The sequence below is a fragment of the Vulpes lagopus genome, chromosome 1, assembly GCF_018345385.1.
Source record: "Vulpes lagopus strain Blue_001 chromosome 1, ASM1834538v1, whole genome shotgun sequence".
NCBI lineage: Eukaryota > Metazoa > Chordata > Mammalia > Carnivora > Canidae > Vulpes > Vulpes lagopus.
The window spans coordinates 173,381,714-173,406,563 of record NC_054824.1 but is presented as its reverse complement, the minus strand read 5'-3'; positions in this window follow the sequence as shown (position 1 = coordinate 173,406,563).

Sequence of the window (24,850 nt, the reverse complement as noted above, 5' to 3'; positions counted from 1 at the left end):
CTTCTGCCCTCATAAGACTACCCACAGGTTCTATCAACATTTGTTGAAATATGTCTTCCCTATTCCCCTTTGCATCTCTACTGCCCATCACTGTGCCTGGTACAGAGTCTGTGTACTGTCAGTTTTTGTAGAATGAATAAATGAATGACTTCAGTCTTCTCAGAAGTCAACTTGCTTCAGATGTAACATATATCCATGTATACTACAGTTATTTTCAGTTATTGAAACATGACATGTAATGGAAATATATCTATTTTTATTAACCACTTTTATTCTGCTATAAGGAGAATAATTGGAATAGTACATTGTTATTTTGACATAAAACTTATTTTATTTCTTTTGATATGAATTGCAGAAGTAGAGTACAATATATACATTTCCTAAGCATATAGATATGAAAATACAGAACTGTATTTTTTGTATATGCAGATATTGGCCATTTTAAAAATAATATGACAATGGAAAAATTCTTTGGTGAAACCATAATAGTATTTTGTTTTTGGTCAGTGGATGATCTACAAAATTCCTTCTGAGCTAATAGAAAAATAAACTATATTGCAGGCTTACCTAACAGTAAATAGCACTCAGACAAACATACTATAGAATGTCATGTAGTGCAATATGCTTTGCAGAAAACGATATCAGGTAAGTGGATAGAGAATCATGGGTGGTGGGGGAAGCTATTATTATAGGCAGGTTGGTCAGAGAAAACTTTAGTGATGAAGGGACATTTAAGCTGAGACCTAAGGGAAGTGAGGGAATAAGCTGCACAATAATACAGGCAAAGGGAAGAGGAAGTTCAAAGGTCCTCAGATGAAAGTGTGCCTGATATGTGGAAAGAATCATAGGAGATAAGTGGGGCTAGAGGTGAATCAGTGAGGGAAGATGGGTAGGTAATAATTTTGCAGAGGTATCCAGGGACCAAATTATGTCAGGCCTTTACATTTTACTTTAAATGTGGTGGGAAGCCCTTAGACGATTTTGAGTAGGGGCAGGAACAAATAAGATGCAGACTTTAAAAGGACTTCTCTAGTTGTTGCTTGGCCAATATAGTAGGAATATGGTAGGGAGAGGGAGAGAAGGAGTTGAGAAGCAGGGATATGAGCAGGGAGCTATTGAAATGATTTACCTACGAGATCTGGTGGCTTTGATTGGGAGGGTGGGACTGCAGTGGTGGGAAATCTCTGTAGCCAAGTCTACCCATCCAGTGTGTAGATGTCTTTTAGTGGCTGAGTCATCAGAATTTGCGGATGGATTGGACTTAGAGTGTAGGGGAAAGAGAAGTCAAACATTACTCCAATATAAGTGGCCTAAACAACAGAGGGAATAGATGAATCATTCGCTGAAATAGGGAGCAGTGTGAGTTTCCATGGAGTTTTGGGAGGAGAGATTAAAAATTTGGTTTTGGATATTTTAATTTGAGACACCAATTAGGCAAAGAGTAGATATGTCAGTAAGACAGTTGGATACATGGAGCAGGGAAGATGCAAATTTCAAAAGCTGTCCATAATTAGTTAGTGTTAAAAGGAAGGACAGGAGAAGACATCACAAGGTTTTCTTTTCTATCACTATTTTTCTTCTTAAAAACATTAAGTAATAATTCAATGTTTTTCTCACCACATAGGAAAATTCAAGTGACGAGATAATGTATGTCAGTGAATTTTGTCACCATAGCTAAAGATTTCTTTAGAAATTAACCTATGTGATGATAACTACTTAAAGGGTTTCAGATACCTTAGTTGCATTTGCACTCCACAATGAACCTTTTCTAACCAGAATTTGAATTAAAAATTTAAAAATTAGTTGGGAAATATCAGGAAGGGAGACAGAACATAAAGACTCCTAACTCGGGGAAACGAACTAGGGGTGGTGGAAGGGGAGGAGGGCGGGTGTTGGAGGGGAATGGGTGACGGGCACTGAGGTGGACACTTGACGGGATGAGCACTGGGTGTTTTTCTGTATGTTGGTAAATTAAACACCAATAAAAGTTAATTAAAAAAAAAAATAAAAAAAAAAAAAATAAAAATTAGTTCCGTTTAAAAAATGAAAATGAGGGGATCCCTGGGTGGCTCAGCGGTTCAGCGCCTGCCTTTGGCCCAGGATGTGATCCTGGGGTCCCCCACATCGGGCTCCTGGCATGGAGCCTGCTTCTTCCTCTGCCTGTGTCTCTGCCTCTCTCTCTCTCTCTCTCCTATAATGAATAAATAAATAAATAAATAAATAAATAAATAAATCTTTAAAAAAATAAATAAACAAATAAAAAATGAAAATGAAAGGTACCTGTCCACAATAAACAAGGAATCCAAAATATATTTGCCACAGATGTGAAGCAGTAAATGTGAAACTTCAATTTGGAACCAAATTTAAAAAAAATTTTATTCAGGGCCTAGTTTTCAAGCCATATGTATGACAGTCATTATGTTTGACAGAGAGTGTCATGTTTTCTACTCCCCTCATTTGCTTTTTAGTGAAAAAGCATAACATTTATTTATAAATCACAAGCATATGTGATATTAAATTGCATCATTAAAAAGTTAATATTATTTTTCATATAGCAATCTGAATCATATATGTACATTTTATTATATATTTCAAAAGTTTTATTTATTTTTCTGATTGTAAAATAAAAGATACGTGTTGCAAAAATTTACATGATGTAAAAAATACGAAGAGGAAACTTCTATCATTTCTACCATAGAGAGATAAGGACGATTGAAATGTTAACATGTTTTTGGAGTGTCTGACTGGCTCAGTGGGTAGAGCATGTGTCTCTTGACCTTGGGGTTCTGAGTTCGAGTCCCATGTTGGGTGCAGAGATTACTTAAAAATAACTTATCTTAAAAAAAATAAATAAAATTTTACTATTTTTATCTCAAGACCCTTTTCTGTGCATGCACATGAAAACACACATACGTATACACACTCAACTTTCTTTTTAAATAAATATGATAAAATGGCTAAGGCATGGTATGTAATGGACATTTAAGTATATGGACTAAAAAGTCTAGATTGCTATTAGTTTTTGCATTAGTTGTTGAGTATTATTACATTGGTAGGAAAAGCATCACTTAACTCAGCAAAATCTCTAATTGGTGGATATTTCAATTATTTTCATTTTCTCCCAATATAATCAGTATTATGGGCAGTCTTATAAAAGGATACTATATATAATACAATTTTTGAAGTCAAGTGACAAATGGTCTTCTGCAGACACTGTGCCAATGTGTATTCTTATTGGTCTTACTGGTTGAGTCTAAAAGTGCGTTTCCTCCAATTCTTGCCAACATCTTGTTTTATGATTTTTGCCCAATTTCTCAGTGATAAATACTGTTTCCCTATCTTTGGTTAAATATGAGTTTTCATTTCAATATGCCAAATTATAATTTGTTCCTTTGTCAATTTATAGACTTTGCCCCCATTTCCCTGTGACACTTACCTCTTGAGTTTGTGTATCTATGAGAATTTTACATAGTAAAGATTCCAATCTTTGTTACAAATTGTAACTATCCCTCCCACCCCTTCTCCTTTTGTCTTTTATTTTGTATATTGTGTTTTGGCCCATCAAAGTTCTTGTTTATTTGTTTTGTTTTGTTTTAAATGTTTCACTTTTATTACTGACAATTTTCTTTTAAGATTTTTTATCTTTAAATAATCTCTACACCCAACATGGGGCTAGAATTTACAACCCCAAGATCAAGAGTTGTATGCTGTAATGAGTGAGCCAGCTAGGTGCCCCATTGGCCCATCAAAATTATATCATTTAGTGTACCTCAGTTTATCCTTCATACATCTGATGATTTGATGTTGTATTAGTTACTGTTTCATTTTCAGTCTTTGGTGTCATGATTTAGCAAATTTGTTAAGCAATATAATAATAATACCCTGTGTGTCATTTATGCTTTTTGTAGTGCTTTCTTATATAGTATCTCATTTTATCTTTACAATTACTATGAGAAATGGGCTGAATAGGCATTACATTCCTCATTCTATTGATGAGCAAATTGAAACACATGGAAGTGAGAAACAAACTTGAGTTGACACAGTTGGCGAGTGGTCAGGCTTGGAAGAAGATCAACTTCAACTCCTGTGTTCTCTCCACACCAATGAAACCCCACACCAAGTTCAGTTACTGTGTGTTCAAGACTTCTGGTCTGTGTCCCCATCTTCTAGTGCTGTTTTCTCCTTTTAGCAGTTAGCAGCAGTTGGAGGTATGCTTTGTGGTGAATGCTTTCCATGAGTGAGGACAATGGTTTCACCCTGAGTGACTCTGTCACTGGTTGGTAACAGCTTCTGATAGGGTTATGAGAACAATGCTGAAGTGACATCTGGGGTCACCTGGAAAAAGTGTGTTGACTGCTGAGTGACATCTGCATTTGAGGAGTGGAAGACCACATATGCATGCTATTGGAGAGAACAATCGTGTATACAATTTACGTTTTGCTTTTGAATTCCTTATCTGATTTTTAAAATAGTCTTTCTGTGAGTGCCTTTTAATTTGTGGCATAAATTTATTCAACTCTAAGATGCTTAAAGAGATCCATGGTTGTTTGAAAACAATAATTTTGTTAAGTTATGTATACTCTGTGTGTGTGTGTACATGTGTTTATGTGTGTGTGTGCGTTTGTGTGCTATATAAGTAAATTCCTTGAGGAAGGGTCCTTGGCTTCCTTGTCCACGACTGCATCCCCAGTGCCTGCATATATTAGATGCTCAATCAGTATTTATTAAATGAATGCATGAAAATCTAAATGATTTCCAGGGTTTTTTTGAAACTATGGTTTCTTTATGTGCTGCTTTTCACTGATCGGAAGACTCAATCTATGCCTGTCTGGGGATAGATGGGCTCTGAAATTATTAGAATCAAATGGGTTAAACAAGTCATTTAATTTTAGTGAATTTCCAGAGTTGTCTTATGGAGCCCTGTGATTACAGGGATCAAAATTTTAAAACTAGTTCCTGACCTATTGATTAGATTAAGGCATATGTAGTAGACTCAGATAGTATAGTTCTAGTCTTGTAAAGAGCTTGATAGTTGATTCATTTGCCATTTTCTTCATAAGTATGAGCCATTTGAGGGTCATAATACTGATCTCTGTAACATTAATACATAGCATATGGCCTGGGTACCTCTTGGGGAGGGAAATCCTTCAGTTCCAGTTCATCTTGCTTCAAAAATAGAGGAAGAATTAATAAATCAATTGGCCAGAGCCACATTTTATTACACATTTGGGTTAAAGGACATTAAATCCCAGCATTGCACTCATAGTGCCTTTATTCTTTATCTCTGCATCTATACCTATACCTATTTGTACATCTATATCTGCACCTCCGTCTGCATCTCTATCATCTGTATTTACTTTCTGTCTCTTTCCTGGGAAAGTCAAGGCCATTAGGTGAAGGTTTATCATTTTTTCCTCTCTTGTTCATTGTAATAAAGCAGTTGAATGGATTCATGGCCCACCCTCTCTTGTGACCTGACCATCTCTCTTTCTCTGGAGGCAACTAATATACACCAGACACTAAATTGAGATTAGAAATAATGGTAGTAGTAGAAAATAAAATATCGCAGTTGGGTTTCCAGATTAGGCTTTTGACTAAAGAGTATTGTTAATCAATAAATTGACATTTTGATTTCTGTTATGCTACTACCTTTTGGGCATAGGTTTGTTGATTTAAAATCCTTTGGGGATGAGAGACAGGTAGCAGGGACTTATTGGGGCACTCCAATATCTTTGGCTTTGCTTTATTTTGACAGCAATAAAACTAGGCTTATAATCTATTATAGTTAACTTTATTCACTATATAAATGCTTGTTGAATAAATCAATAGCTTGTGTCCAGCTCACAACTTGATGCTTGTCTCCCTTTAAAGATAATCTCTCCCAAATGACTGGCCTCTACCTGATTTGTAAAATATCATCTGCCTTAATAAGACTTAAATTAGAAAATCAGAGTTCTGTACTATATTTATTTGGGGGAAAAATTGATCATTGTAGAGACAGATGGTAGAGTTCTCACCTTTAAAAAGAAAACTCAAATAGGAGCTTTTAGAAGTCTAGTGTGAAAATTGCATGAGAAAAAAATTAAGGAACAAAAGTTGAGATCTAAGAGATAATTTTTAGGCATTTTAGATGTATTCAGTTTTATATAACGACAACTACATTTATAAATCATCTTCAGTAACAAGTACATATATTTTGTAAATGGACAATCAGATAATCTCTAAATTAGAAAAGAAGAAAAAAACACCATCTAGCTGCTGAAAACACGGCAGCACACATGGAGAAATGAAAGTAAACATGAGCAAATGAAGTGGGTGTCACTGGATTAAAGATGTGCTTTATCACACTCCATGAGGAAAAATGTGAATATAGAATGTCTAATTCTGTTGAAAATAGTACCTCTTGATATTGCGGCAGGTATTTTATAAGGGAAATAAATGGACTGAAATAAAAATCAAGACATATCCAGAGCAGGAATTTGCCAATGTTATTTTACCCCAAAGTTCCACTTTTCTTCCCCCCTAACCCCTACCCAAGTTTAAATACTGTAATTTGGAGATTCCTACTGTTCTTATGACCCACTGAATGACTCTCTCAAAAATGTTTAGAGATGTCCATTCACATGGAATGAAGATACTGATGGTGTGACTTCTATTGTTGGAGAATCAGGAAAGAAGAATGAAATGTGAAGAAACTGGGGAGGAGCCAAGGAGAAGGTGAAATGTGCTGGAGAGAAGAACTTATAAAAAGTGAATGAAGGCAAAAAAAAAAAAAAAGTGAATGAAGGCAAGACACCATGAAAACAAACAGGTGCTTCTTTTCAGCTTCTTGTCCTGAACTTCGCTCAAAAGACTTTCCTTATAAGTAGGAAGGCTATATAATTTATTGTAAAGCCAGAGACACTTTTCTGAGTGAGATGGAGAGCTATTAATAATTATGCCCGGACAATAGGGGTAATTCCAACTTTCCTAGGCAAACAGGTGTGAATGTCCACTCTATACCAGGTTCCCTGTGGCATGAGCTCCACTTCCTGTGATCACTACCTTCTTCCCCTCTTGTAGATACTATTAGAGTTTGATCAGTGTTCTCAACCACACAGACTCCCAAAGGGCGGACACTCTGTTCCCTGAGTTCTTCTCATAGCACACAGTCTAATAGGATTGGAATATGAGATGCTCCCTTTCCAGAGAAACCCCAATAATCTCCTTTTACTTTGGCTTCTTGTTTGAATCTTTTTAATTCTTTCAGTGCTCTGTGGTAGTGCGGCAAGCCAGTCAAGGGAGTGGCTTTCCCATTCTTGGGCTGAGAGCTATCTCTGCAAACTGTTCTCCTGTTGATGGCATGTGTGCTCTGGACAGGATTTTCTTCACCAGAAGTCTAAGAAGCAGTTGTGAGCTTAGGGAAGGCAACAAAACAACAACAAAACGCTCTTTCTGCCATTGCTTTAGGTCCCTGGGCTCAGGTAAGCCTCAGCAAAAATAATTCACAAGATGGGTCCGTCTATCCTAAACCAAGACTTGAGATCAAAGTTCCAGTTGGTAATAAATTATTCCTTTACTCAGCTTGTATGCAAAATAGATAAATACATAGGGAGTGTTTCACTGTAGCTTCCTTTCATTTTTCTATTTTAACTTTCCTGGTGCTCATAGTTTGATCTTCTTAGAATATCTGGTCTTTTACCTGCCTGGAATCTTCAGGCAATATCAAAAGCTTTTGAAGTTGTTTAACAGGTCTGTATCACTCTCTCAGAAGTCTGTAATTCTCCAATTGGGGACTATTCACAATTATTTCAGAGACAAGGGTAATTCTTTTTATTTACTTCCCAGACACCAACTCGTTCTGTTCAGCCAGGTTTCTTGGTTGTATTTCTTTACTGGAATTAGGGAGGTCTTTTCTTTCCATCCTGTTTATTTTGTATTCACCTCCCCAATCTATGGCATTGATTTTGCTGTTTGTTATTTCTTTATGTTAGTTTTGTCTTTACTTTTTAAAATATGAAATATACTTCTATAAGGATGTGTGAGCATATATATGTATCTCTTAAAGAATAATAGCAATAAGCCCAATAATGGATACACAGTACCCAAGTCAGGAGTAAAGAGATACCTTAGAAATTCTCTATATGTTCTTTTCCAATTCCATCCCCATCCTGGGCAATATTTTAACTATTGTGTTAGTCATTCTCTTGCTTTACAAAATAGTTATTTTTAACACTAACTTTGTATTATTTATCAAAAGCATTATATTATTTAATGTTACCTTTGTTTGAACTTTCTATAAATGGAAGCTATCAGTTAGCTTTCACTGAAAAGCAAACTACTTCAAAACTTGTTGGTTTGAAATAATAATTATTTGTTTATAATTTTAAGGTCAATAAACATAAGTTATTTAATTGATACATTAAGCTCTGGTTTTTCTCCGTCTAAGACACAGTTTTTTCCTAACTCTGGGAAACGAACAAGGGGTAGTGGAAAGGGAGGTGAATGGGGGGTTAGGGTGACTGGGTGACAGGCACTGAGGGGGGCACTTGACAGGATGAGCACTGGGTGATATCCTATATGTTGGCAAATTGAACTCCAATAAAAAAAATAAAAAATAAAAATAAAAAAATGAAAAAAACCCCACAGTCTTTCTAAATAAAATAAGATAAAATAAAATAATAAAATAAAAATAAAAACAGTCTTTCTGTATGTCTGAGATTTCTTTGGCCATTATTCTCAGATCTTTTTATCACAACATAAAATGTTATTGATGAATGACATGAATTTTTTTCACAGATGAAAAAATTGACGTCATAATACTATGGCCTTGCAATAAAATCAAACCAAAAAAAGCAATAAAAACAGTGAGATAGTGAACGAAAATTGCTTTTTGGTATGATATGTTAAGCTTTTTTCTTCACTTAAGTTTTCACAGACAAGTACATACTCTGATCTGATCTTAAGGCTAACAAAATGAAAATATTTTTGTACACATTGAAATAATACTATATAATACATACATGCTATTGTCTGATGTTTTTTTTTCACATTCCCAAACTTTCCTTGAGCAAGCTCTTAAAAATTACACTTAACAGTAGAAAAGTTGAAGTCTCTTAAAAAAAAGTTTTTAATTCAGTATAGTTAACACACAATGTTACATTAGTTTCAGGTGTACAACATAGTCAACATAGTGATCCAACTTCTTCATAGGTCATGCTGTGCTCCCCACGAGTGAAGCTGCCATCTGTCACCATACAGCACTATTACAACACCATTGACTATATTCTCTGTGCTGTACTTTTTATTCCTGTGACTTATTCATTCCAAAACAGAAAGCCAAAATCTCCCACTCCTTTTCACCCATTTTGCCTATCTCCTTATCCTCTTTCCTTCTGGCAACCATCCGCTTGTTCTCTGATTCTGCTTTTTGTCTGTTTGTTCATTCACTTCTTTTGTATTGGATTCCACATATGAGTGAAATCTTGCAGTATTTGTCTTTCTCAGTCTGACTTATTTCACTTAGCGAAAAGCCCTCTAGATCCATCCATGTTGTTGCAAGTGGCAAGCTCTCATCCTTTTTATGGCTGCAAGTATTCCATGGTGTATATCTTGACTAACTGTAAATAATACTGCAATAAACTTAAGGGTGCCTGTAACTTTTTGAATTAGTATTTTCATTTTCTATCTATCTATCTATCTACCTATCTACCTATCTATTTATTATTATTATTTTATTGTTTTCATTTTCTTTGAGCAAATGCCCAATAATGGAATTACTGGATTATATGGTATTTATTTTTAATATTTTGAGAAACCCCCATACCGTCTTCCACAGTGGCTGTACCAGTTTACATTCCCACCAACAGTGCACAGGTGTTCTTGTTTTCTCCACATCCTCACCAACACTTGTTATTTCTTGTCCTTTTGAAGTTAGTCATTCTTACAGGTAGAAGATAATATCTCATTGCAGTTTTGATTTCCATTTACCTGATGAGTAGTGATGTAGAGCATTTTTTTCATGTGTCTGTGGCCACCTGTATGTCTTCTTTGGAAAAATATATACTCAGGTCCTCTGCCCATCCTTAAATCAAATTGGTGTTTTTGATTTTGAGTTGTGTTAATTCTTTATACATTTTGGATATTAACCCCTTATTGAATATATGATTTGCAATGATCTTCTCCCATTTGGTAAATTGCCATTTTGTTTTGTTGATGATTTCCTTTCACTGTGCAAAAGCTTTTTAATTTGATGTAGTCCCAATAGTTTGTTTTTGCTTTTGTTTCCCTTGCTCTAGAAGACATATCTAGAAAAGTGTTGCTACAGCCAATGTCAAGGAAACTACTGCTGGTGTTCTCTTGAAAAGTTTAAAACTTTAAAAACAAAATCAAATAAGACAAGACTTGCTTAAAGTCTTATTGTCTACTTTCAAAACATCACCTTTTTGCCCTCAGTCCAAAAGTGAATGTTCCATTTTTGAAGTTTTTATAAATGTGAGTATTTTTTTTTTTAAAAAAAGCATTTTCTGCTTCACACTACCCCTTGCTTAAACACACATACACTCACTCTCGAACACTAAAAACACTAATAGATTCCACATAGGAGAGATGATGTAATTGTTTTTAAATAATAGGATAAAGTTAAGAAGATAAAAAAGTGGCTTAATTTTATATTTAAGATCCCAAGAGAAATAAAATGTATCCAAAATGAGCTGATCATAGGAGTTGCCTTCCCATATTAGAGGCCAAGCATCAATAGCTCTCTAGAGTTCTTGAACATAATAAACTAATTTGAATAGAATAGTTGAATGACAATTTTAAGTAATGGTAAATTACTTACTTAAATGAATAAAATATAAATTATATTTCTGTTTAGTCATTAAGAAAATACAGATTTGCAAATCAATAATGCAACTTGTGAGGATTCACATTACAAAAAGAATGACCTCGTTTTGCAAATTATTAATTGCTTTCCTTGATGCATGTAAATCTTGGTTAACAAATCATTAACCACTCTGAAAAAGCAGGGACAAGGAAAGACAGAAATCCTGAAAGCTACACCTTTAGGAAGCTAGTGTGCTAGGAGCCATTGCTAAGAAAAATAATTCAGAAATGGAGCTAAAGTATGCCTAAAACCATAAGACAATAAACAAATTTTTAATAACAAAATAGACTTCATGCAACATCTTCAGAAATATATCTTTCAACAAATCCGTTTTCAACTTTCCTATTCTCTTCTATGTTTTAAAGGATCTTTCTCTCCTCTTGTTGGAGTGCAGTTGTAGGACACTCCTGTGAAAATCTACTTGGGTGCCTACTTGGGATCTAAGATACATTTTTCTTATGAGCAGCCAATGAACAAATGGGTGGTGAGTACAGTGTGTTTTTCTTAGAAAAAGAGTAAAAGGTTGGAGACCACATAGCATCTGATAATCTACTGTTAAATGTTCTCTTTATTTGGAGACAACCCTTATTTTCTTTTTATGTTTTTAATGAAAAATAAGGTAAAACTTGCCCATCAGTGTCCTAAAATGAGGTGAAACACAGTTGAAACCTGGACTATCACAAAGAGTCATACTTTCTTTCTTGGGGGCAGGGAGAGGGGGGAATAATAGTACACCTCTGCTCTGTTCAACGGTCACCTTGGCTTACAACACAGAGTCTTGGTTGCCTCTGAAGCAGTCCCTGTTGTTTGACCCTGCTATTTGGAGAGCCATCCTGCTAGGGACTTTAAGACTCCTCAAATAGTTGACAAGATCCTCTTCTCAGCAAAGGGCAGGAGCTGTGTGGGTTCTAATGATCTGGTTTACCATGTATACTGCACTTGGTAGGGACCCAAAGGAGAATAAAGACTTTTGGCCACTCTTTATCTCTTGGTCTCCTGATATTTTTCTCTCAGTGAAATGAAAAGACTCAAGGTACTCTCCCGCCCAGTTTGGAGAGGTACCTTCAACGTAGTATTTATTAAGGCAAGTATACATTGAATTCTTATCTAGTAAGTAATAGAAGAATGTAATATACCCCAAAGGAATAAAATAATCTGAAAGTGATTTTATATGCAGTTGTATTTTACCTTTAATGTGCAATGACTTTGTCACCATTTCTGTAAATGGCCCAATAACAAAAATTTGGGGGATAGGTGTCCAAAGAAGGAAATGATCTAACTGGAATCATGGGTATATCCTCCCTATGAGATTCTAGATCTTTTTTGGGATGGTGATAGGAAAACACTGAAAGTATTGGATGTATCTCACTCCAGAAGAAGTGACTATTTATAATTTTTGTCATTATTATACACTTTCTAGCTTTAAGCTTCCATAATTCATAGAGATAATTTTTTTTCCTATGAGCAGCTAGCAGATTTCTTGGAATACTTATTTGGAGGGAGGAAAAAAAAGAAAAGAAATATCCACTTTGAAAGTTGCAATATTCACTTGAAATTTGCTTCATTACTACATGTTGTACTCTTCATATATTTCTTTTTTTAGGTAGGAATGGTTATTATAAGACTAGATATATACTATGGGGTGAAAGCAAAATAAGAAAACATTTCTTTATGTGAAAAGTAAAATTACTTTGTGGTTTTTTATAAGGCATAAGTAGATGTGTGTGTATGTATTTATATATAGACATATATATATATTACATGTGTGTATATATATTTATATAAATATAGGCCTACAAAATAAGCTGCCAATGAAAACAGTTGGAATAGCAAAATCTGAAAATATGTATATGTAATTTATGTAGACATGTAAAGTAGTCCAATATATATCATGTTCTTACCTTTTCTGCTTCTAAAACATTAAATGACTTGATCTCAGTTTAGAGGGACAGTTTTTTATCCTGATCTCCAAAATCTTTACGTCTTAGAAAAATCTATGAAACATATGAAGCAAGATAAACTGATTTGATAAATCATCAATTTTCCAGACTTAAGACTAAGAGGCATTTTTGCCCTCCTCTTGGAGGGTTAGCCAAGCATTTGTATCGTACGACCTAGGCCAACAGGTAGGTGGTCCTGGAACCACCTGTTTCCACTTCTTGCAAATTTCTGAGATCCACTCAAAACTGACTGAATAACCTGTACTTGTTAAAAGGAACTTCAAGTGATTCTCATTAGCAGTGTGTTTTGTGAATGACTGATCAAAGGCCCTGCCTGCCCTTCCCTTTTGCATCATTTCACGTTCAGCCGTATACCCTTTGGATAATCAGACCCAATAAGAGATGGAGTCAAGTTGCCCATAAGAGAGTTGAGGGAAGAGAGGCTGATGGTTGGAAGAGAGAAAAGTGTCCAGAGGAGGGATTCACTGAACCAGGCTAAGTTGATAGGGAATGGATTCTGTGGATGGAGATTTGCATAGTTCCTCAAGACATAGTGGGCTGCTGATGGCAATGACTCACGGATGCTGAAAGATTGACCCCTGCGTTTGGGCTGGCATTTTGTGAAGACAAATGCTGGGAGGGACACCTCTCTGGCTTGCTCTGAGAAGTTGCAACAGGTACTTGATGGTGGCATCAATTATAGCAGAAAGACCATAAATATGGAAACTACCACAGACCAAATCTTCAATTTCCTGACATTGCATAAGGATTCAGTGGATGAATGTATGGGGTGAGAGAATAAGAGCAAATATTTAATATTCAATTACACTCTTGAATTAAAAATGTTCTAAAGACACCATGAGAAGACTGACACCTCTCCATAGACAAGACACCACTGTGAAAACCCCAGAACCCAAGGGTGTGACTGAAGCACTCACCTGGACCACAGGCACCAAGAAGGACTGAATTAGAAAGGTAGGAAGAGCAATTTCTCTTTAACTAAAATACACTTCTCCCAGGCTGGCACAGCAGTGCACCAAGAGAGCACCCCGGGCCTGCAATTTCTCTTGTCATAAAGGAGAGCCTGAGGTGGACATCCATCTTCCCAGACATTGCAGGACACTTCTCAGGAGGCCCACTCAGGTCTTGCTTCATGAGGCTCACTGGGGGAATCTTCAGGGCTTGACCACTAAGGGTCAGATAGAGATGAAGGGAGTAGGGTTTATAGCTACCAGGGCTCAGATCTCAATGAACCACATTCCTGCTTGTAGCAGTGCCCATGCAGAGATCTCAACCAGTGGGGCCCCCATCCCTGCAACATGGGCAGAGTCAAGCCAGTGGACCCATTTGGCCAGGGAACTTGGTTGGCAATTCCACCTGATTTGAGTCTCCAGCCAACGAGACCTACCTACCACATAGTTTATCCCATGGTCACACCTAGGCAAGGAAACAAGTTCACAGACCCACCCAACTGTTGAGCACAGCCTCCAGTCTTACCCAACCAGGGGGCCTGGTCAAGGAACCCAGGCAGGTGCAGAACCCATCATACATTCCTACTTGGGCAAAGAGCCAGCCAAAAGCCTTGCCTAACTGTGGGGCATAGCCTTTGGCTCTGCATAATCAGAGAGCATGATCGGTGACCCTGGGCAGTCTTGGAGTTCAGCCTACCCAATTGCTGAACACAACCTGTGGACTTGCCCAGCCAGTGTCCCCACCTAATCATAGAACATAGCCTGCTGCCTCACTTGTCTAGGGAGCCTGGACAGTGACTCTCAACTATGAAGCACAGCCTCAGTACCATCCTACTGTGAAATACAGCTGGAGGCCCTGCCCAATCACAGTGCCTGGTCAGGAACCTTAACCATAAGAGCAGCACAGCCAGTAGCCAGCAACCTACCCAAGTGCAAAACCCAACCTGTGGCTCTGACAAACTTTGGGATACAGCCTATGGGCCTCACCAGATCACAGAGCACAGGTTGGGCCCTGTCCTACCAGGAAGGCCTGCTTACATCCCACCTGAATGTGAAGTCCAGCAAATAGCACCATGGGGATTGCAGCCTGAGGCCCCACCAGACCAGAAGCAATTGTGGAGACACCCAACAACTTTGCCCGACTGCAGAATCTAACTGGTGGTACCACTCTGCCAGGAAACACAGCTTGCTGCCTCTCCTAACCACAGGTGATTGCATAGTCAAGCAGTGCCCAACCAGCAGACACTATCAACCAGGGAGCCCACATTGTGGCCTTGCTTGAACAAAGAGCCCAACCAGCAGGCCCACTTCACAATGCCCACCCAGAGGGGCACACTCCCTACTCCCTAAGCTCAGAGCATAGGCAGTGTCCTCACCCAAATCAAGACCCTGATAGCAAGCCCTGCCTGCCTATGGGCTCTAACAGTTAACTGGCCTCTACAGTACCCTAGGCTGGGCTGACTAATTGAAGGGCTTTCCCTGCCAACACAGACCTATAAAGTCTGGAAGAGGAGACAACTTATATAAATGTGCAGATACCAGTGCAAGGATAAAAGGATCACAATGAATTAGGTCAACATGACACCATCAAAATAAACTACTAAAGCTCCAAGTACTGACATGAAAAAAAAAAAAAATGGAGATCTATGAACTGCCTGGCAACATTTTCAGAATAATCTCATAAAGAGGTTCAACAAACTATAAGAACACACAGACAGTCCATTAAACAGAGTTTTTAAAAATGCATGAATAAAATGAGAAATTTAACAAAGGAATAGAAATCATTAACAAAAACCAGAGATTTTTTTCAGAAGACAGGGCAGAGTAGGAGGATCCTGAGCCCACCTCCGCTCACAGACATACGGATGCTACAACTATATATAATTCAACTCACTCTGAAAATGACCTGAAGATGAGCAGAACTAAAGACACAAAGGAAAAGTCACATCAAGAAGGATAAGAGGGACAGAGATGCAACCAGAAACCAAAACCGCAGCATGGCAATTCACAAGAGGAAGAGGTATCATGAAGGGCCTCCCTGGGGAGTGGGGAGCTTAAACTCCACATCAGGCATACTATTCATGGGGACCTGCACAAGGAACATGAGCTCCTACAATGTCTGGCTTTGAAAAACAGGAGGGCTTAGCTCTAGAAGAGCTCGAAGGCTATAGGAAACCAAGACTCTACTCTGAAAGGGCCAGTGTACTATATATCCCTTAGTCCTAGACCCAGCACAGATGTATCAATTTGAAAAGTACCTAAGTTATACGTGAAAGAATAATTGACTAATTTTAGGGCATGGGCCAGAGTGGCAGGGATCTATAGGAACTCTCTCCAAGAACGGAAGTGCTAAAAAAGAAAAAAAGAACGGAAGTGTTGGTGGATATCTTATTTCTTGCCCTCCTTCAGCCAAACTAGCTGGACACCTGTAAGAGCCAGTTCTGACATTCTCCATCTACCCTGCTAGCACTGCTTGCCCTACCCTGGTGTTCTCTGTAGACCCATCTCATCCAACATACCTGCCCTGGCAGGTGCCCCCCAAAACAGTTCCCACTCCACTATACCCAGGAGGCAGCCTTGTTCTGGACTGGCATCTCCTGAAATGATTCCTGCCCTGGGGGATGGGAGGGTTGCCCGGCCCACCACCACATCTGCAGCAATTGCAACTGGGTCGCTCATCGAGCTGTGTCAGGGGCTAATCTCACCTACTAGCACACCCACAGGAGTGACAAGCCTCTCAGCCAGCTGTGCCAGGGGGCCAGCCCCTGCCCACCAGCATGCCTGCAGTAGTATCAGTGGTCTTTGCAGGTAGCCACCACGGACATGCTGCTAAACAACCAAGGGGTCAACTAAGAAATCAAGGAAGAAATAAAAAAATACCCCGAGGCAAAGGAAAATTGAAAACAATTGTTCAAAATCTTTGGGATGAAGCAAAAGCATTTCTAAGGGGGAAGTTTATAGCCTCAAATAAACAGTCTAAACTTACACCTAGAGGAACTAGAAGAAGAACAAAGAAAACCCCAAGTTAGCAGAAGAAAGGAAATAACAAAGATCAGAGAAGACGTAAATGAAGTAGAGACCAAAAAAAAAAAAAAAAGCAATAGAAAAGATCAATGAAACTAAGAGCTGTTTCTTGGAATTTCAGTAGTATTTCAATGTCATTGGAAAAAGCATCAAGTTATCTATTAGATATTTATCTATCTCTCAAGCTATTGAGTCAAGAATTTATATTTCTAAACTAAATAGTATAATTATACAATGATGTGACTGAAACACTCTTTAAGTTTCATTTTTCCTTAGTATATGTATAATGGGATAGAAATTGATTTATTTTGATTATGCTAATAAAATCATTAAATACTTTCTCTCCATCATCTGGGCAGTTGGAAATAATTTTGTAAGCTTTATCGTGAACTCTAGATAACTGTAAATTCTCTGGTTTGTGTCTGAAATATAGCCCAAGTGTTTTGACAATGTTTTAGGCCTGATTTTTTCTTTTTTTAGAGAAAAGCAATATGAATCATGGTATTCTAGGCTATTCTAAGCTTTCCCTACTTTTTCTTTTTTTATGAGTATTATGGAAAGCTTCAATTAAGTCATGTGGTATGAATGGAAGCCTTTGGTTTGAAATATATATATATATATTTCTTGCTGGTTGGGATGTCAACCTAGAAAGAGTAGAGCATTATGAGTAAGGGAGCCACGCTGTTTGTCCTGGCACTGACACCAATTAACTGTGTGACTCTGAAACAAGTCACTTCATGTCCCTGTGACTTAGTTTTCCCATTTGCAAAACTGAGATAATATCTTTTGTTATGCTTATTTGCAGGATTATTTAAGGTTGACCTTTCCAAGGGTCCAAAGCTTCCTGAGATAAAAAACATGGACATCAGTGGAGAGAAGAAGAAAAATAAATGAATGGACATAGAATCCACAGGGACTCCAACAAGCATCAAGAGGATGAAGAGTCAGGATGCACTGAAGGCATGGGTTCAAATTATACAGAACTTGGGAGAAAGAGAATACAAGGTCAACAGCCATGGAGGCTAGGACCCCAGACACGTGGGAGTTGAGGTAGCTGAAGCCCCAAATATTCTTTCCTTGGCTCCAGCCAGAGACACTGTCAATGTCAGTTATCAACTACAAGTGGGAGTTTTCAAGGATTAAATGACAGGAAGAAACTGAGAAGTTAGAGGTACATAAGGAGCATAAGGAGTAAGGCACAAGGGAAGAAAGATACATCTGCTCTTCCCATTTTGTCTTCTCTAAGGGCTACAGAATGAGAGAAGGAAGAGGAGAAAGAGAGGAAATGAGAACCACGTGGCTTCTATGAGGGAACAGAAGTATGAAGACCCTTCCAGGGAAAGATATATTTAGTTGTAAGGAGCAGTGTTAGCAAGAGGATATGTAGTGGAGATTTGATTATAGATTCAATTTGAATGAGCACAAGAAGCATATTTGCTATAGTTCTAATTCTGGAACAAGAACAAATACATTTTTGATCATCAGAGAAGCTAGCTCTAACTTTAACATCAGTTTAAGAGAACCAGACTAGAATCCGTAGACCTCTTGTGGAAGATGTCATCATCTATCACCCAGACTAATATAGTAGTTTCTACTTTTTAGTTCCTACTGCTAGTCACCTCTTGTCATTTATACTAGGCAATGCTATCAGAGTGATCTTTAGGAAAAAACTCACAAACACTCACAAAACTGATCATTGCTTAGAAGTATTTATTACCTATGGAATAAAGTCCAAATTCTTCAGTGTAACATTGGTGATTCTGGTCATACTCCAGCCTCCTCTCCAACCTCATCTCCCAAACCCATTGATCACAGAAAGTTTAGCCTGTTACCAATTTTCTCACCCCACAGAGCTACTGGAAACTTTGAGAGCAGATCTGCCCTAGATGCCTCTGGTAGACCCAGCACCATCCAGCTCCAGATTTCTGGTCCCCATGCTGCCTGTTTTGTTCACTCAAGATCACTTTCCATCATCTCCACAGCAGTTCCACTTGGATTGTAGCTGATGGTAAGTCTGAAGCTGTGAAAAGTCTGAAATGTTACTCTACTTACAAACTAACAAGCTCACCTGCCATAATTTTACATCTTATCTCATTTAGTCTGACTCCCTCTCCACGTCCGTATGTTTATCATCTACATCTATCTCCATAAACATGATATCCCAGGGTTAGGAAACAAACGTGTCTCATAGAACAGCTCGCATCAGTTCCCCAAGCCCTGATTCTTCATGGGGTGGCACAGCGAATGCTACTGGTACCTCTACATGAGGGGGTTTGTATACAGGGGAGGGGAATCCCCAAGGGGATCCCCAAATCCCATATTTATAATCCCCAGGGGGAGGAATCCCCAAATGATGAAACTTGAAATTTATGTCCGAGTTGTTGGCACATCTGCCCATCCTCCCCTCTGGGGGCTTGGAGGGACATGGGAGGAGGAGGAAAGGAGAGAAAGAGAGAGAGAGAGAGAGGCAGAGAAGGAGGGAAAGAGAGAGAGGATTTTGTTTTGGAATGTAAATAAATGCTCTCTAGGGAGAAGAAGGAGAGTTGTCTACTTCACCACTCTGCAATGTAAATGAATGGGTTCAGGGAGATAAATCTCTCTGTCTCTCCAGATGTCTCTATCTTTAGGTGCTCTTCATTTATCCTTTAACACAGGAGCTAGAGCTTTTTTGTCAGAAAGTCCTGACTGGAGAAACAGGAAAATATTTATGGAGTCTTGCCTCCCCAAAGTTACCCAGCCTTGTACTATTCCATCCCATTACTCCCTTGTGTCTTATTTCTTTTGTTGAAAGATGAGACAAGGCTATAAAACTTAGCACAATTTTAATGGAGGTTTTGAGATGTTGGGAAGAAAGCACAACACAGAGAATAATTTATGATTGGTTCTGGATGTGGTCACTTTCACAGACCCTGAAACAGCCTCATCTTCTAGGGATGCCCTTCAGATGATTGCTGCCTACATCACAGGACCCAGGTTCCTAGGCCCATCCCACCTTCTCCAAATAAGGCTGCTCTGGAGCAGTTTCTGTGCTTGGAGAGCCCACCATTAATGCAGAGATGGTGAGACAGTGCAGTGGGCATAACTGAGAGCCATGTCTCAATTTCTGCTAGGTATATGAGGAAGCCCACGCTGCAGATCAATGAAGAGGGATATATGATTTAATAAATGACCCTGGAAAAGTTTTTCATACTTAATTAAAGAAATTAAAATATATCCTCTTTTACACTATAAGCAAAATTTAACTTAAAGTAGGTTAACTGCTTTGGTGTGAAAGGTAAGTATATTTTATTAGTCTGTCTCATAAACAGACTGTGTTTTCTATTATAAAGTATATGCTCATTACATGATGTTTGAAAATACATTTTGAAATTTAGGGGAGACGTCTCTGTGTCTCCAGAGCTCATAGAGAAAAAAAATATATATATATATTTGGACATTTCTCTATTGCCTTCATTTTTAAATTGGTGATATTTTGAATATGATTCTATAGGAATTTAAGTTGAAAAGTAGCAGAGACATGCAAAAACTTGGAAAAGAATAGAAATGCAAAAAAATTCAGAGACACAGTAGAATTGTAAAATTGTATTTTTTTCTGAAATTCATCCTTTAATGAGTAATTTTAGGATATTTAATAAAATATGGAAAGCATTCTACATTGCTTTCAGCTTTCCTACCTGTAAATTTTTACTAAATACTACGAGTTAAGATTTTGCATTTGTAAGTGCTTATTGTGTGGATTGAATTCTTGAATTTAAAGAAATTTTTAATGGCAGCAAATTTAAATTTCTATTCACCAGGCAATTATACTGCTGTATCTTTTGGTTTCAAGGTAGAAAATGAAGGTGATGGTAGCAAGACTAACATTTGATTGCATTATAAGACCATATTTAAAACGATACTAGAATGTATAATGGGCATTTGTCCTTGTTTTGTCTATTGAAATTCTTCTTGTGTTTGGGGATCTCCCCTCTCAGCAAGAGTGGGTTGGTAAGGAGGAGGGAAGGTTGGCAAAGACCTTATCCGTCTCAAGGAGCTGTCAGTGCTCCCCACTGGCTCTTTCAGTATGCCTTGCAATTAGACTGCAGACGGATTCCCAAGGTCTGCCACTCAGAAACCCTCATATCAGATATCATCTCAGGAGCTGGTGACATGAAGGGGGAGGGGTAGGCAGGTCTCTCTTTGGTCACAGTAGAGGTAGCACTAGCTACAGGTTTGGGCTTGTGAATGTGAAGTGCACGCAGTGGTGAAAGTGGCTGTAGCAAAATGAAATGGTTGCCAAATTGGTGCTGGTGGGATGTTCTCTCTCCTGAGCAAAGCCTACTCACAATGCAGCCCTTTATGGCATTGTCCTGGGGGCCTCCAAAGATATTCATACCTCAACAGTGTCAAAAAATAAGTATATTTTCCACATTCTGTATTATTCCCTTCTGAGCAATACCATGTGTAGAGCATTATATTTCCAGTTTCTTTTTACAGTTTCTTGTCTGCTCACAGTAAATATCATATTTCTTTAGTTTTTAGAGTCTTTGCTCCCAAATTGCCTCTGAGAAAGTGCTTGAACTTGAGTACACACACACACACACACACACACACACACACACACCCCTCCAAAACAAGCAATAATACAAAGACATAGGGTGGTTTCTATTCCATCAGAAAACAAGAAACATTTATCTCAACAAGCCCACTAAATCTTCAGAGACATAACTCTACTAGAAACATCTGTACTCAGAATGGATGCAGTGTTGTTGAATAAAGGTGGGTTTTTTTTTTCCCATAAAAATGAAGGAGCAATTTGCCTCAAAGTTTAATTCCATTCTTCATCTGTCAGGAGACAAAAGTACTTGCAGTTGCAAATGGCATTTTTTTTTCAGTTTCTAGCCATAAGATTAAAAGGAAAAAAAGCAGGCTAAGCATTGCTTATGAAAAAGGAAGTAGAAAATTAAGATTAACAGGACTTAAGGGTCAAGAAAGAACATGGTGTTAATATAATGGATATATGTCCCTTTTGGCCAGGCAGGCAGCCCAACACCCAACCAGTTTGATTTTGAAATGATCTCATTATGTGGGATTCAGTCGGAAACAGATCCATACCTTTCACTATGGAAGTTGAGAAAAGCCAGTTATTCTCTCAATCTATCTCTGGCAGCCAGAGCAGGCACACATGATTTTGGCTCCACCATTAGGTTATTCCTGCCTGGGAACCTGACCCTTGAAAAGGAGCTGTGGAGCTCTGAGCTTTGAGCCATGTGTGGTCAGGATCACACCCTGCTGTTGGCTTCCAGACCTCCTTGGCTCCTGTTTATATTTCAAGCCTACTTCTCTACTTTGTGAATACCTCTGCAAAATTTTATTAATCCTATACATTAGAGAGCCAGAGATCCTTTCCTTTGCTTGCAACCAAGAATGCCAACCCAAGAAATGATAACTTTTCTGAGTCATGAGATTGAAAACTCTATGAAATTAGTCATTCGTTGTTCTGTGTTCTTTGCCCAAGTTCTTGACTGACATAATTTTACTTATTTATCTTGTTTTTCTCTCCCAACCTTCATGTTAGCACCATAGATCAATGAACACAGCAATTTTAAAATCTATTTTGTTTATGGCTGTATCCCCAGCATGTTCGATAGGACCTGGTCTAGAACAGGTTTCAATTATTATTGGTCAAATGGATGAATGAATAAATGAATGAATGGGAAAGGTATATGAAAATAAAAATGTCAACTTTTTACAGACATAAAATTATATTAGAGAATTGAGCAAATGTATACCTTCAGCTGCAGGCCCTTTCACCAGTGACAGATAACAGACCAGGGTACATGTGCTCTATGGGCAGGCCAGCTGTCAAGAGAAAAGGAGGAGCAGTGCCAATTATCCAAGCTTATTACTCCTAAATCTGTAAACTGACAATGGAGAATAGTGGGCAGGGGGTGGACAAAGGTCAGGAATGTTACAAGAGGGAAGCTTATTCTGCAAGGAAAGAAACACCAGGAGCTGGGAGGAGCTGTTCTGTGATAATGAGTGGTGATGTCCAGATTTGGTGCTGTCCAGGTGATGCTGAATAAGGTTACAAAGATAGTCATGGTGCCATTTACATTTAGAATTTGACTAAAGTTTGGGCTCCAAGTAGGAAGAAACTCTTCCCACTAAAGTGGCTTCAAAACCTTCCTTTCACCAAAACTATGAACAACAAAAGAAAAAACAGATAAATGAAACTTCATCAAAATGAAAACTTTTGTGCATCAAAAGACATTATCCATAAAGTGCAAAACAGCCTACAGAATGGAAGAAAATATTTGCAAGTAATATATCTTATAAGGGTCCAGGAGTCAGTATATAAAGAACTCTTAAAAAAACAAAAACCCAATTAAAATGTGAGCAAAGGACTTGGATAGACATTTCTCCAAAGATATGTAAATGGCCAATGAGCACAAGAAAAGATGCTCAATATCATTAGTTGGTCATTAGTCACCACGGTGAAATACTACTTCACATCTACTGGGATGCTATAATAATAATTTAAAAATGGAAAATAGCAAGTGTGGACAGGATGTGGGGAAACTGGAACTCCTGCACATTGCTGGTGGAAATGTAAAATGGTTTGGCTACTGTGGAAAACAGTTTGGTGGTTTCTCAAAAAAGTAAGCATAGAATTACCACATGTCTCAGCAATTCTATTCCTAAGCCTATGCCCAAAAGAACTGAAAACAGGTACTCAAGCAAATACATGTATATACATGTTCATAGCAGCTCTTCACAAAAGCTAAAAGGTAGAAAACAGTCCAAATGGCCATCAGTGGCTGAATGGATAAACAAAGTATGATACATACATGAATGAAATATTATTCAGCCATAAAATAAATGAAGTACTTATACATGCTACAATGTGGTATACATTAAAAAGATTACACTCAGTGAAAGAAACCCACATAAAAGGCCAGGTATCATATACTTTCATGTATACAAAATATCCAGAATAGGTAAACCCACAGAGAAAGAATGAAGATTGGTGGTTGCCAGGGGCTAAGAGCAGGGGTGGGGGGCATAGGAAGTACTCCTTAAATATAAATAATAGTGAAAGGGAATAGAAGGGAAGGAAGAAGAAATGGGTAGGAAATATCAGAAAGGGAGACAGAACATGAAGACTCCTAACTTTGGGAAATGAACTAGGGGTGGTGGAAGGGGAGGAGGGTGGGGGGTGGGGGTGAATGGGTGACGGGCACATAGGGGGGTACTTGATGGGATGAGCACTGGGTGTTATTCTGAATGTTGGCAAATTGAACACCAATAAAAAATAAATTTATTATTTTTAAAAAAAGGAAGTACTCCTTAATGCATATGATCTTCTCTTTTGGCATGATGAAAATATTTTGGATCTAGATAGAGGTGGTGACTATACAACATTGTGAATGTACTAAATGCCACTGAATTGTTCATTTTGGAATGGTTAATTTTATGTTATATAACTCTCACCTCAATAAAAATGGTAACAAAAAATCCTATCTTTTGGTAGAATATACAGAAACCCTTTAAGCTCTTGGGAACAGTCAGAGTCACCAAGGAAGACAGAAAAAGGAACAGAGTATTCATGTTAGAGAGACAGCACTACCAAAGCCATTTAGTCAACAGATATTTATTGAGCCTCTACTATGATTCAGGCTCTATTTTATGTAGTTGGGATACATTATTGAAAGAAACAAAGTCCTTCCTCTCATGGAATGTACCTTAAAATAGGGGAGACATATAATAAATTAGATAATTTATATAGGATAGTCAAAGGAGATAAATGCTCCAAAAAATATATATTAAAAAAAACTATAGCAGGGTAGGTGAGATCAAGAATACCAAGGGAGCTTTTCAATTTCAAATAGACGATCAGGGTTAGCGTCAGTGAGCAGGTGACATTTGAGCAGACTTAAAAGAGGTGAGGGAGTTAGCTATCTGGATAGTGTTCCAAACTCAAAAAATATGCTTGGAGTCTTCTGAGAACAGCAAGGAATCTGGAATGAGAATAAGGTATTGAACATGGGAAGATCAAAGATGGGAAAGTC